A 10,663-nucleotide genomic window follows, 5' to 3' on the forward strand; every position below is an offset into this window, starting at 1 on the left:
TCCATCACCTATACTATGATAAGCATTGCGAGGTGGCATCACCTCCTCCCTTCAAGGCGTGGTTAGAATGACAAAATACATGCCGTGAAATGTTCCTCCCGCTCCCCCCACGTGACATCATCACGGTCAGTACGGCAAAGACGCGTGCCGTGAATTTCCCCCTGCCCCCGCACAAATCGAGGTGACAACGCCTTCCCCCTCCAAAACGCAGTTAGCACGGCAAAAAGAACATTGGCGTGCGAGCGAGTAGGCATGTGGCATCACCCCCTCCCTTCAAGGCGTGGTTAGCACGACAAATACATGCCGTGAAATGTTCCTCCCGCTTCCCCCACGTGACATCATCATGGTCAGTACGGCAAAGACGCGTCGTGAAATTTCCCCCCTGCCCCCGCACCCCCCCTCAGATCCCTGAGTTAGAATCCGCCTTGCTTAACTACTGATATCAATCCAATAATTATTTTATAAAACGTTACATCTTTATTAAGTATTTGTTAAGTTTGGTGCCCAAAATTTTTATTTAACCTTACGCGCCCTCCGCATGCATTTATTAATATAATTTTTAATGTGATTGGCCTTTCTAAAATATTACAGAAACAAATTTTGACATATGAAGATACCCTAATAGCACAAGACGTCCTTGGGATGATCCTGAATTTGTCCCGGACAATAATAGGACGGACTTAAGATATTATACCAGGATGAAAATTTCAGGTCTTCCCGAGGAATGTTAAATAAACTAAAGGAATTCTATGTACCGCCTACATTATATTCACTGGACATAGTTTTAAGTCGCTCACACAGCACACTGTATTCAAAGAACGTCTAAATCTTAAATCGATCCTAAGGACGTCCTTTAATCGTCTCTCTGTGTCATATGGCACAAACTAGGAAAACTAAGGGAAAATAGAAAAATTCACGGTTATAATACTTTTCCACATTCCTACATTATCAAATAACTAACTCCTTTAATGTTAAAACTTTTATTTAATAAAAATTTAAATTTGAGCAAAGAAATTTGAGATCAAGGATTTTGTTTCAAACAAAAAAGACCAAGACTGCCTAGAGAGGGTTAATCCAGAATATATATAATATGTAAGTATGTATATAAAGAATATAAGAAAGTTTTTATTATAAATCATACTTAAACTTATAAAATTATTCTAATAAAAAAAAAGTTTGTATTGTATCAGAAAATTAAATATATGTAGGATTTGTTTTTTATTGCTGCATTGGACTGAACTTTTTCTTTTTGCTTTTATCACATTTCAAACATATATCTAAATATTACTTTTAACACAGAATGTGCACTACTTCAGCAATAAATAGGCCTATAATACATACATAATACAGCTACTCTAAATCATAAAGATCAACTTAAAATTATACATTGTTTTTAAATAATTAATCACATATTTAATTTCTTATAAATAAAAATAAAATAGAAAAATTTCTTTGACATATAATAATTAAATGTTAATTTCACAATTTTAAACATATAAAGGTTTAGAGCCGCTGCTCATATGTCATCAAAAATTGGCTGCGTTTAGCGGAAATTGGGTCACCGTGCCATGACACACTTTGACGCCTTTCCAAGAGTTGTGCAATCGTCGGTCCTTAATTGAGTCAGAGAATCGAATCTCTTTAATTCGGAATTGGACCGCGCGTGATCCTTTACTAGCAGGAGGCGTTCAACAAGACAGGTTAATTTGAGGAGAAAATAAAATAAATTTTAATAATTAAATTTTTTTATAAAAACAAGCATAACATATATTTTAAAACTAACGTACATAATGATATAATTATTATATATCAGTAAAAGAGAAAAGAAGATTTTATATTCGTCAATTTGATTTGCCGCATTTATTTATTACCAGAGATGTGTTGGTTTAACGTTAATTTTTCTCATTGAATTGTAAATAAGAGAGATGATTATTTGAGAACGTTACAATTTTGACAGTTCATAATCTAAGCATATAATCTAATCAATATTATTCGATCAAGAGGCGCGGTCGCGTCTCGTGCCAATTCAAAAAAAAAAGTAAGAAGGACCGACGCCTCTTTTACGCGAGTCAGCGAGTTCAAGCATAACGAGATTATCAGATCTCAGCAACGGCTGAACCGATCAAGTTCAAAGTCGTCTCATTCGATAGCTTGGGAAAAATTGCATATATAAAAATGTTTCTATTTTTTCTCTCCGTGCTGTACGAGCGGAGATATCGCGATGCAAATTCTAATCTCTACATTTTTCTGTAAGATACGTCTCCTTGGTCGTCGCCTTCAAGAATTCTCCCTTTCACATTTTCAACACAGTGTGGCGCTCGCTACTACACTATCAGCATCTGTGCGGTCACGTGATGCACCATGTGATGTGCGTCACGTGACCGCGATCATGATTGCGCGTATGACAGGTTTCCTAACCTGTAATCTGAATCGTCAATAATATCTCGGTTTGCGGGGCAAACGACACATTTTTCTGCCGAATTCTTTTGCGTGGTGCAAAAATGCGTTGAATAAGCCTATTATTAATGAATATGTGCAGATAAAAATATATATTTTGCATTAACTAGAGTCAATATTATTATATATTATACTCCTACGAGTGCTACGTATAACATTTTTTGAGTGTCATAAAAAAATATGATTTACAAAGTGCACATGAATATGGTAATGAAACGAGGTTAATTAGTTCGGATGCACCTTATTAAATCTATTTCTATCTTTCTATCTTTCTCCAATGCATATTTACCTTTCTCAGCAAAAATGTAGTTTGCTTTCTCAGGTCTGCCTCTAAGTCATGCTTTTTTAATTCTAGCCTTAATGTAAATGTATATTTTTAATGAATTGACGTTTGAAACAAGAATCAAATAATTGAATAAAGATATAAAAATGATTCCAATGCCTGGTGTACGTGTAATTTTACAAGTTGAGTCTCAGCGGCCTCAACGCTGCGTGTACTTTCTGGTTTCAGAAATTTGTAATTGGATTAATTAATAAGTAAGGTAAGTACATTTTGAATCCTGTTTATTAAAAAAGTTAATAAAGTAAGTATAACTTTTACAATGTATATAGAATTTACTGAAAACTAGTTAAAATAATACATGATATTAAATATGCTCGCTGTGATACAAAAAGAATTATCTTTTATAAGAAAAAATATCTTTTATAAGACGCTCAGAAATATTATTAAATATCAAGTAACAGTGAGATTAACACATATTATTTATTTACAATTAACATTTATTTTGTAACACAGCGAGCATATTTAATATCATGTATTATTTTAACTAGTTTAGTGAACTCAATATATATTGTAAGAGCTACATTTAACTTTGTTAACTTTAATAAACAGGATTCAAAATATACTTACCATACTTATTAATTAATCTAGTTACAAATTCTAAAACTAGAGAGAATACGCAGCGTTGAGACCTCTGAGACTCAACTTGTAAAATTACACATATTTTTATATCTTTATTCAATCATTTGACACTTGTTTCAAACGTCAATTCATTCAAAATATACATTTACATTATGCTAGAGTTAAAAAAGTATTAAATAGATTTAAGGCCAATAAACGAGCAATAACGGTTGTCGTATATAAAATATTTATTCCGTTATGGAGTCAATGGGACGTTTCGGACTTACTTGTCCTTCTTCAGCCGTGTATAAGTTATTTACATAATTTAGAGTCAAGACAAATTAGATTCCTCTGTGTTGAGTATGTGCGGATGTTGCAATCTGTCCGTCATTTTTACCATGATGACATGATGTAGATGTTCCGTAACGCTAAGCCACTGATGAAACAACGTTTCGTAAATGCGTGTCTCTGTGTGCGAATTTTAGTGTCAACCGGTTCCATGATAATAATTAGGACAGACTACAATGGTTAAAATAAATAGTATTATATAAATAATGATAATTTAGATGCATAAATGGTTGTAATAAATCACATTGATAAAACATTGCACGAAGAGCGGAGAAATGAATATAATGAAAAAAACTCACTCAACAGAATGCGGCCGTTAGAGAATATATAATAATACTATGGTGAAAGTAACGAACGCAGGACGGAGCGTGTCTGTTTTGTTCGACTTTAAATCTAAACTGACAATCAAGGAGACGGTGGATCGAGATCAATACGTTACAATGTGTTCTTAAACTTAGCAAACCAATCTGTTCAGTAATTCAAAATAAGACTCATGTAGAAGCTCAGTGTCTGTTTGCAAGTTGAGACCGTTAGTTTGTTCTTTTATGTGTATCATTTCTGAAATAAGTCGTTTGTAATATCTGGGTTCTATATCTAAGATTGTTGCATTATTCCAATCTATTGAGTGATTATGTTGAATGATATGATCTGAAATTACAGAATGCTTCGATGAATCGGATTTTGAGTTACTCATGTGTTCTTTGATTCTCGTGTTTAATTTTCTTTTTGTTTGGCCCACGTAAGAGGCATCGCAGTATTCATTTCTCCGCTCTTCGTGCAGTGTTTTATCAATGTGATTTATTACAACCATTTATGCATCTAAATTATCATTATTTATACTATTTATTTTAACCATTGTAGTCTGTCCTAATTATTATCATGGAACCGGTTGACACTAAAATTCGCACACAGAGACACGCATTTACGAAACGTTGTTTCACCAATAGCTTAGCGTTACGGAACATCTACATCATGTCAACATGGTAAAAATGACGGACAGATTGCAACATCCGCACATACTCAGCACAGAGGAATCTAATTTGTCTTGACTCTAAATTATGTAAATAACTTATACACGGCTGAAGAAGGACAAGTAAGTCCGAAACGTCTCATTGACTCCATAACGGAATAAATATTATATATACGACAACCGTTATTGCTCGTTTATTGGCCTTAAATCTATTTAATTTGTATATAATACGAGCGTAAAAAATTTATTTAATTAAAAAAGTATGACTTAGAGGTAGACCTGAGAAAAAGCAAACCACATTTTTCCTTGGAAAAATATGCATTGGAGAAAGATAGAAAGATAAAAATAAAGTTAATAAGGCTCATGCAATCTAATTAGTTATGTTTCATTATCATATTCATATGCACTTTGTCAATCATATCTTATGACACTTGAAAAATTTTATACGTAGCATTCGTAGGAGTATATTATAATATTGACTCTAGTTAATGACAAATATATATTTTTAACTGCATATATTTATTAATAATACACTTATTCAACACGTTTTTGTACGAGATAAACGAATTCGGCCGAAAAAAGTGCATAATATATAATCTTGTTTATACAAGAGACATATTATTTATTGTGGATGGAAGTTGAGGTTAATTATATTCACGCAAGCAGTTTTTGATTTGCTTGGTGTATATATATAGTGTGTGTGTGTGTGTGTGTGTGTGTGTACACACACACACACACACACATTATAATCTTACTTGTAAGTTGAAATCATGACATCACAAAAAATAAATATATTGCTTAACACTACAAAAACGCGTGATATCAGTACAAAATTACCTTTTCAAAAAAAAAGGTAAAAAAAAGGTGCCAATTTATGTGTGTGCGCGCGCACCTTATCTATAATTTTTTTTTTTTTAAACTCAAGTGGTACTATTTTTTAATTCAACCTAAATGTATTTTTTCCAAAAAATGTGTGAAATCTTTAAATTGCGCCAATTATGAAGAGAATATATTGCTGTTTGAAATAACTGTTGTACTACTTTTAACGAATAAAATGCAAGTGATAGTATATTTATTTTTTAAGTAAAACCCAAGTAGCGGTATCTTTAATTCCTTTTTAAATAAAATTCAAGTGATACTGTCTGTGTATTTTTATTGAAACATTTTTCTGTTCTAACCTAAGTGGATGTACTTAATTTAAAAAAGTTTCAATGAAATATGTAACATTTAATCTCAAAGAATTAAACAGAAATGAGAATGTTTTATTAAAATAAAAAATTTTTAAGCTACAAAAATTGGCGCTGCTGTTTTACAACATTTTATTTAGATTATAGTTAGACATTTAGTGCATCACGTGATCGTATAGATGCTGATAGTGTAGTAGCGAGCGCCACACTGTGTCGAAAATGTGAAAGGGAGAATTCCTGAGGACGACGACCAAGGAGACGTATCTTACAGAAAAATGTAGAGATTAGAATTTGCATCGCGATATCTCCGCTTGTACGGCACGGAGAGAAAAAATAAAAACACTTTTATATATGCAATTTTTCCCAAGCTATCGAATGAGACGACTTTGAACTTGATCGGTTCAGCCGTTGCTGAGATCTGATAATCTCGTTATGTTTGAACTCGCTGACTCGCGTAAAAGAGGCGTCGGTCTTTCTCGGTTTTTTTTTTTTTAATTGACACGAGACGCGACCGCGCCTCTTGATTATGAAACATGTTTGAGGGCGATTTGACCAGATTATAATTAATTCGATATATCAGGAAAAGACGAGATATTAACTTCTGTGATTATTCTTTAGTAATCGATTTTTGGTTAATAAAAAGGGGGGGGGGTGAAGAAAAAAAACGAAAGAATGAATAGTTACTATCTTTCGTGTAGCGGGGAAACCTTGTCCACTAAAATAAATATTAGCAATGAGAAACCATTTCTCTCTGGTTGTTTGGATGAAACAGTATAATTAAAATTTTAAGGTTTACCCGAGAAGGGAAAAGAGTGGGAAAAATTCGTTTGAATCGGATCGAAATAATTCAATCTAATCCGAAAAAGAGAAGAGGTAAAAAAGGAACTCTTTAGAATTGAATTGAATAAATTCAATTCAATCCGGATAGAAAGAGAAATAGAAACAGAAACTTTTAGGTATCGAATTGAAATAAATTCAACTCAATCCAGATAAGAAGAGAAATTGAAATAAAAATTCTTAAGAATCGAACTGAAATAAATTCAACTCAATCAATATAAGAGGAGAAATTAAAATAGAAATTCTTGAGAATCGAATTGAAATAAATTCAACTCAATCCAGATAAGAGGAGAGATAAAAATAGTAACTTCTTAGAATCAAATTGAAATATTATAAATTCAATTCAATCTGGATAAGAGGAGAAATGGAAGTAGAAACTCTTAAGAATCGAATTGAAATATTATAAATTTAATTCAATCTGGATAAGAGGAGAAATGGAAGTAAAAACTCTTAAGAATCAAATTGAAATATTATAAATTCAATTCAATCCGGATAAGAGGAGAAATGGAAGTAGAAATTCTTAAGAATCGAATTGAAATACTATAAATTTAATTCAATCCGGATAAGAGAAAGAATAAAGAAAGAAAATAGTAAAGGGAGTGGACTGAGGGGAGAGAGTACTAATTCTTAATACTTATAAATGTACTAATATATGAAAGAAAAATCTTCGCGAGAGAGAAAAAATAGGTGCTTATATAAAAGGGTAAATGAAGAGAAGAAGCGAAATGTAGACTTACTGTTTGATGGTAGTGATCAATGAGTTGCTGGTTGCCCATCGTGTGGAGGATGTCTAGTTCCATGATACTTGCGAGAAGAGGTTACTTGTAAACATTTCTACTAAATATCTTGGCACTGAGCACTGACAGAACTTGTTGCCAACCAAATAACTGACAACGAGTGTTAATGAAGATCTGATCGCACAGACTCAAGCATGTAAGATGCCACGGACTGTGCGACGGACTAGAGTTGATGAGATGGAAGGAAAGAATAAATCCGAGCATCACAGACTCGAGCATACAAGATGCCACGGACTGTACGACGGATGAAATGAAATGAAAGAACGACCCTCCTGCTTAGGAAGGCTGCTTATTTATACTAGTTTACTTCCAATGATTCTTGGGGCCGTGCGCACCGATTTTATTTATTGTAACGTCTACGCACTCTTCTACGAGTTTCTGTTTAATAATGCTCTTTGTCTCTAACGTTTCGCCGACCGGATACGCGTCAGGCGTCAAAGAACGCCGTCTACTTAAGTAGGTTTCTCGGTAAAAACGCAGGTAATTCATTAGCGAACTGCGGGAAATGATAATTTTTAAAGCGATTTATTGTGGTGTGGTTGTTGAGTTTCTGGGAGCCGAAAGGGCTGCGTAATCGTTTATCGACTTCCTGGCTCTAGCGTTTGTTGGGGGAGCTTATGCGTATCTTTTTGTCAAACAACGGTGTATCTGGTCAAAAGAAATGAATTGTTACTACGCAGGACGTAACAGTTTTTAAAATGTTTTTTTTAATAAAAATTTTTTTATACTTAATTTAATTATTGTATTATATTGACATATTTTCTAGTTGCATTCTTAAACAAATAATAACAGAAAATTCTCCATGATAAATTTCAGACTCAAACACCTTTTTTATAAAGATGACACCTGCGTTGAGAATAAACGTGTGAGAAGATTGTTTATGATCCCTTATATTGAGTCGGTATCAAAGAAATTTTCGTTTTTCTCATGTAAGTTTGACTGCAGTGTTGCGTTCACAATCCCTTCTAAACTGAATAAATTTATAACTACTGACAAAGACTATATAGAGCGTCTTTCTTCTAATGACGTAGTCTATAAAATTAATTGTACGGACTGCGATTCTTCTTACGTGGGACAGACGAAACGCCAATTAAAAACAAGAGTCAACAAACATGACAAAGCAGATGTCAGAAAAGCCAGTTCTCCTTCAGTTATTTCGTTACATCGCATTGGAGAAAATCATGAATTTGATTGGGAAAACGTGGAAATTTTAGACAAAGAGCCATCTTATGTTAAAAGATCTATACCCGAGATGTTACACATCAAAAATCAATTGCATGGACCCAATAAACAAAGCGATGCCAAACTTCTCTCGGATAAGTATTTTCCTATCCTCAATCGTATTCCCCCTTCTTAGGTTTGTCACCCCTTTTCCTTCTATTCCTTTTGTACAGGCCATCGAAGCTATCTCGTTTTGGTCCTTATTATTTGTATCTATTCTCAGCGAGATGTAACATCCCATCTCAAGGCTGTGACACGAGTTTTGGTGCTTAGAGGTATTTTGTATATAATTTTGGCTTTGATTTATTTCCTTTTTCCTTTTTTTAAGTTTGTATAATTTTTATAATGCGTTTTTTTTACAATTTTATATCTTATGACTTGTACAGCTTTCATATTTATTTTTATTTATTTTTTGTTTATTTCTTTTTAACTTGTGACGTAACGCTTCGTAGCGCCGTTCCGGAGAGCGATAAGGCCGTGGAGGGTACCCTGGGTTGCGCTTCTCTCTCCCCGGGAGGGAGAAGGGAAAGCGAATGCCCCGTTTTAGAGTACCGCGCCTTACCGTTCTTTATTTTCGCGTAATCTTTTTTTTATGTGTAATTTGAGTAATTAGCGAGAACGCTAGGGTGTGAGAACATTAGAACAAGCCCGAGCGGACGGCATCATTAACTAACTTTGTGATCGCGGCGACCGTCCGGAAGAAGACATCGAGCCGAGAAGCCGAGGAAGCGGCAAGAGCCGCGCTGACGCCGATACCACGCCGGAAAGCTAAATCGTGGTTCCGCATACATTTTTTCGCTTATATTACCGAACGCTCCAAATGCTAAAGTAGTCTTTGATTTCAGCAAAGCCTACCAAAGTAGCCGTCCATCGAGCCAGCGGACTGCAGACCGCTGAGCCGTCCTCCCGGAGAAATGATGGCAAAGGCCTGGCCAGCCTGCAACCACAAGAGGGAACGGCACATAAATTGGAGTGGCGACAACGAGAAGATTTCGAGATCTTAGCCCGCCGGCCCGCCGATAGATGAATGGCGCGCCCTGTGACAGCGTGGCAACGGCGCGGAGTAGCGAGGGAGAGCAAGACGCTAGACTCGCAAATACCGGAGCATTAGAAGAGGACAAACTACCGATTGCCCAATGACAGCCGATTACCGCTAGGGGCGCAAAGGACACACAATGGGGCAGTAAGCCTATCACCGATGAAAATCGGCGCAAAAAGGCAAGAATCATGACGTCACGCGGAAATTTGGCGAGCCGGAAAGCGCGGATCGGCTCATCACTGTCGTGCGTACCGTCACAAGGAGAGGTTTCGCCCAGAGAAAGTCCCCAGGGAGAGGTTTCGCCCAGAGAAAATCCCGCAGAAGACGACCACCTGCCGGAATTTTGTAAGCTGCCGCTCCGGTAACCTTAGATTTAAGAAACCGGGTGAGGGTCGATCTCCGTTATCGCGAATAATTAGTACCGCATACCGTAAATGAGATCCCGCGATTCCGAATTACCGTCGCAGTAGCGAAGTTTCTAGAGAGATCGACTGCAGCCCGGATTCTGTCTTAAGTCCCTCTCGGAAATACGCGCGCACCGACAGCCACCCGTGCCGTTTAGATTTAAGAAATATTTCTATATGATACGTTTTGCATACTCTGTATTGTATGTTTGAGTCGTGAGAGGTTTCCGTACCGTATCGCGTTAATTTTCCAAGAGAATCTTTATACCGAGGGAGTATTCGTAAACTTGCTCGTGATCGGGTCGGTTATCGAGAAGAGTCTCAGACCGATTACAGGAAGTCGCATAAATAACTCGGTGCGTGGAATTTGCGCGGACCGATCTTTGCGAGACTCGAGTCGATCGGTCTCTGCGGGAGTCATCCCTTATGAAATTACCGCGAGTACACCGGCTACCGGGATGCCGGAGATTTAATTGTCGTGTTTGTTAGTCGTCGATCGCGC

Source organism: Solenopsis invicta, chromosome 4 (assembly GCF_016802725.1).
Source record: "Solenopsis invicta isolate M01_SB chromosome 4, UNIL_Sinv_3.0, whole genome shotgun sequence".
Lineage (NCBI taxonomy): Eukaryota > Metazoa > Arthropoda > Insecta > Hymenoptera > Formicidae > Solenopsis > Solenopsis invicta.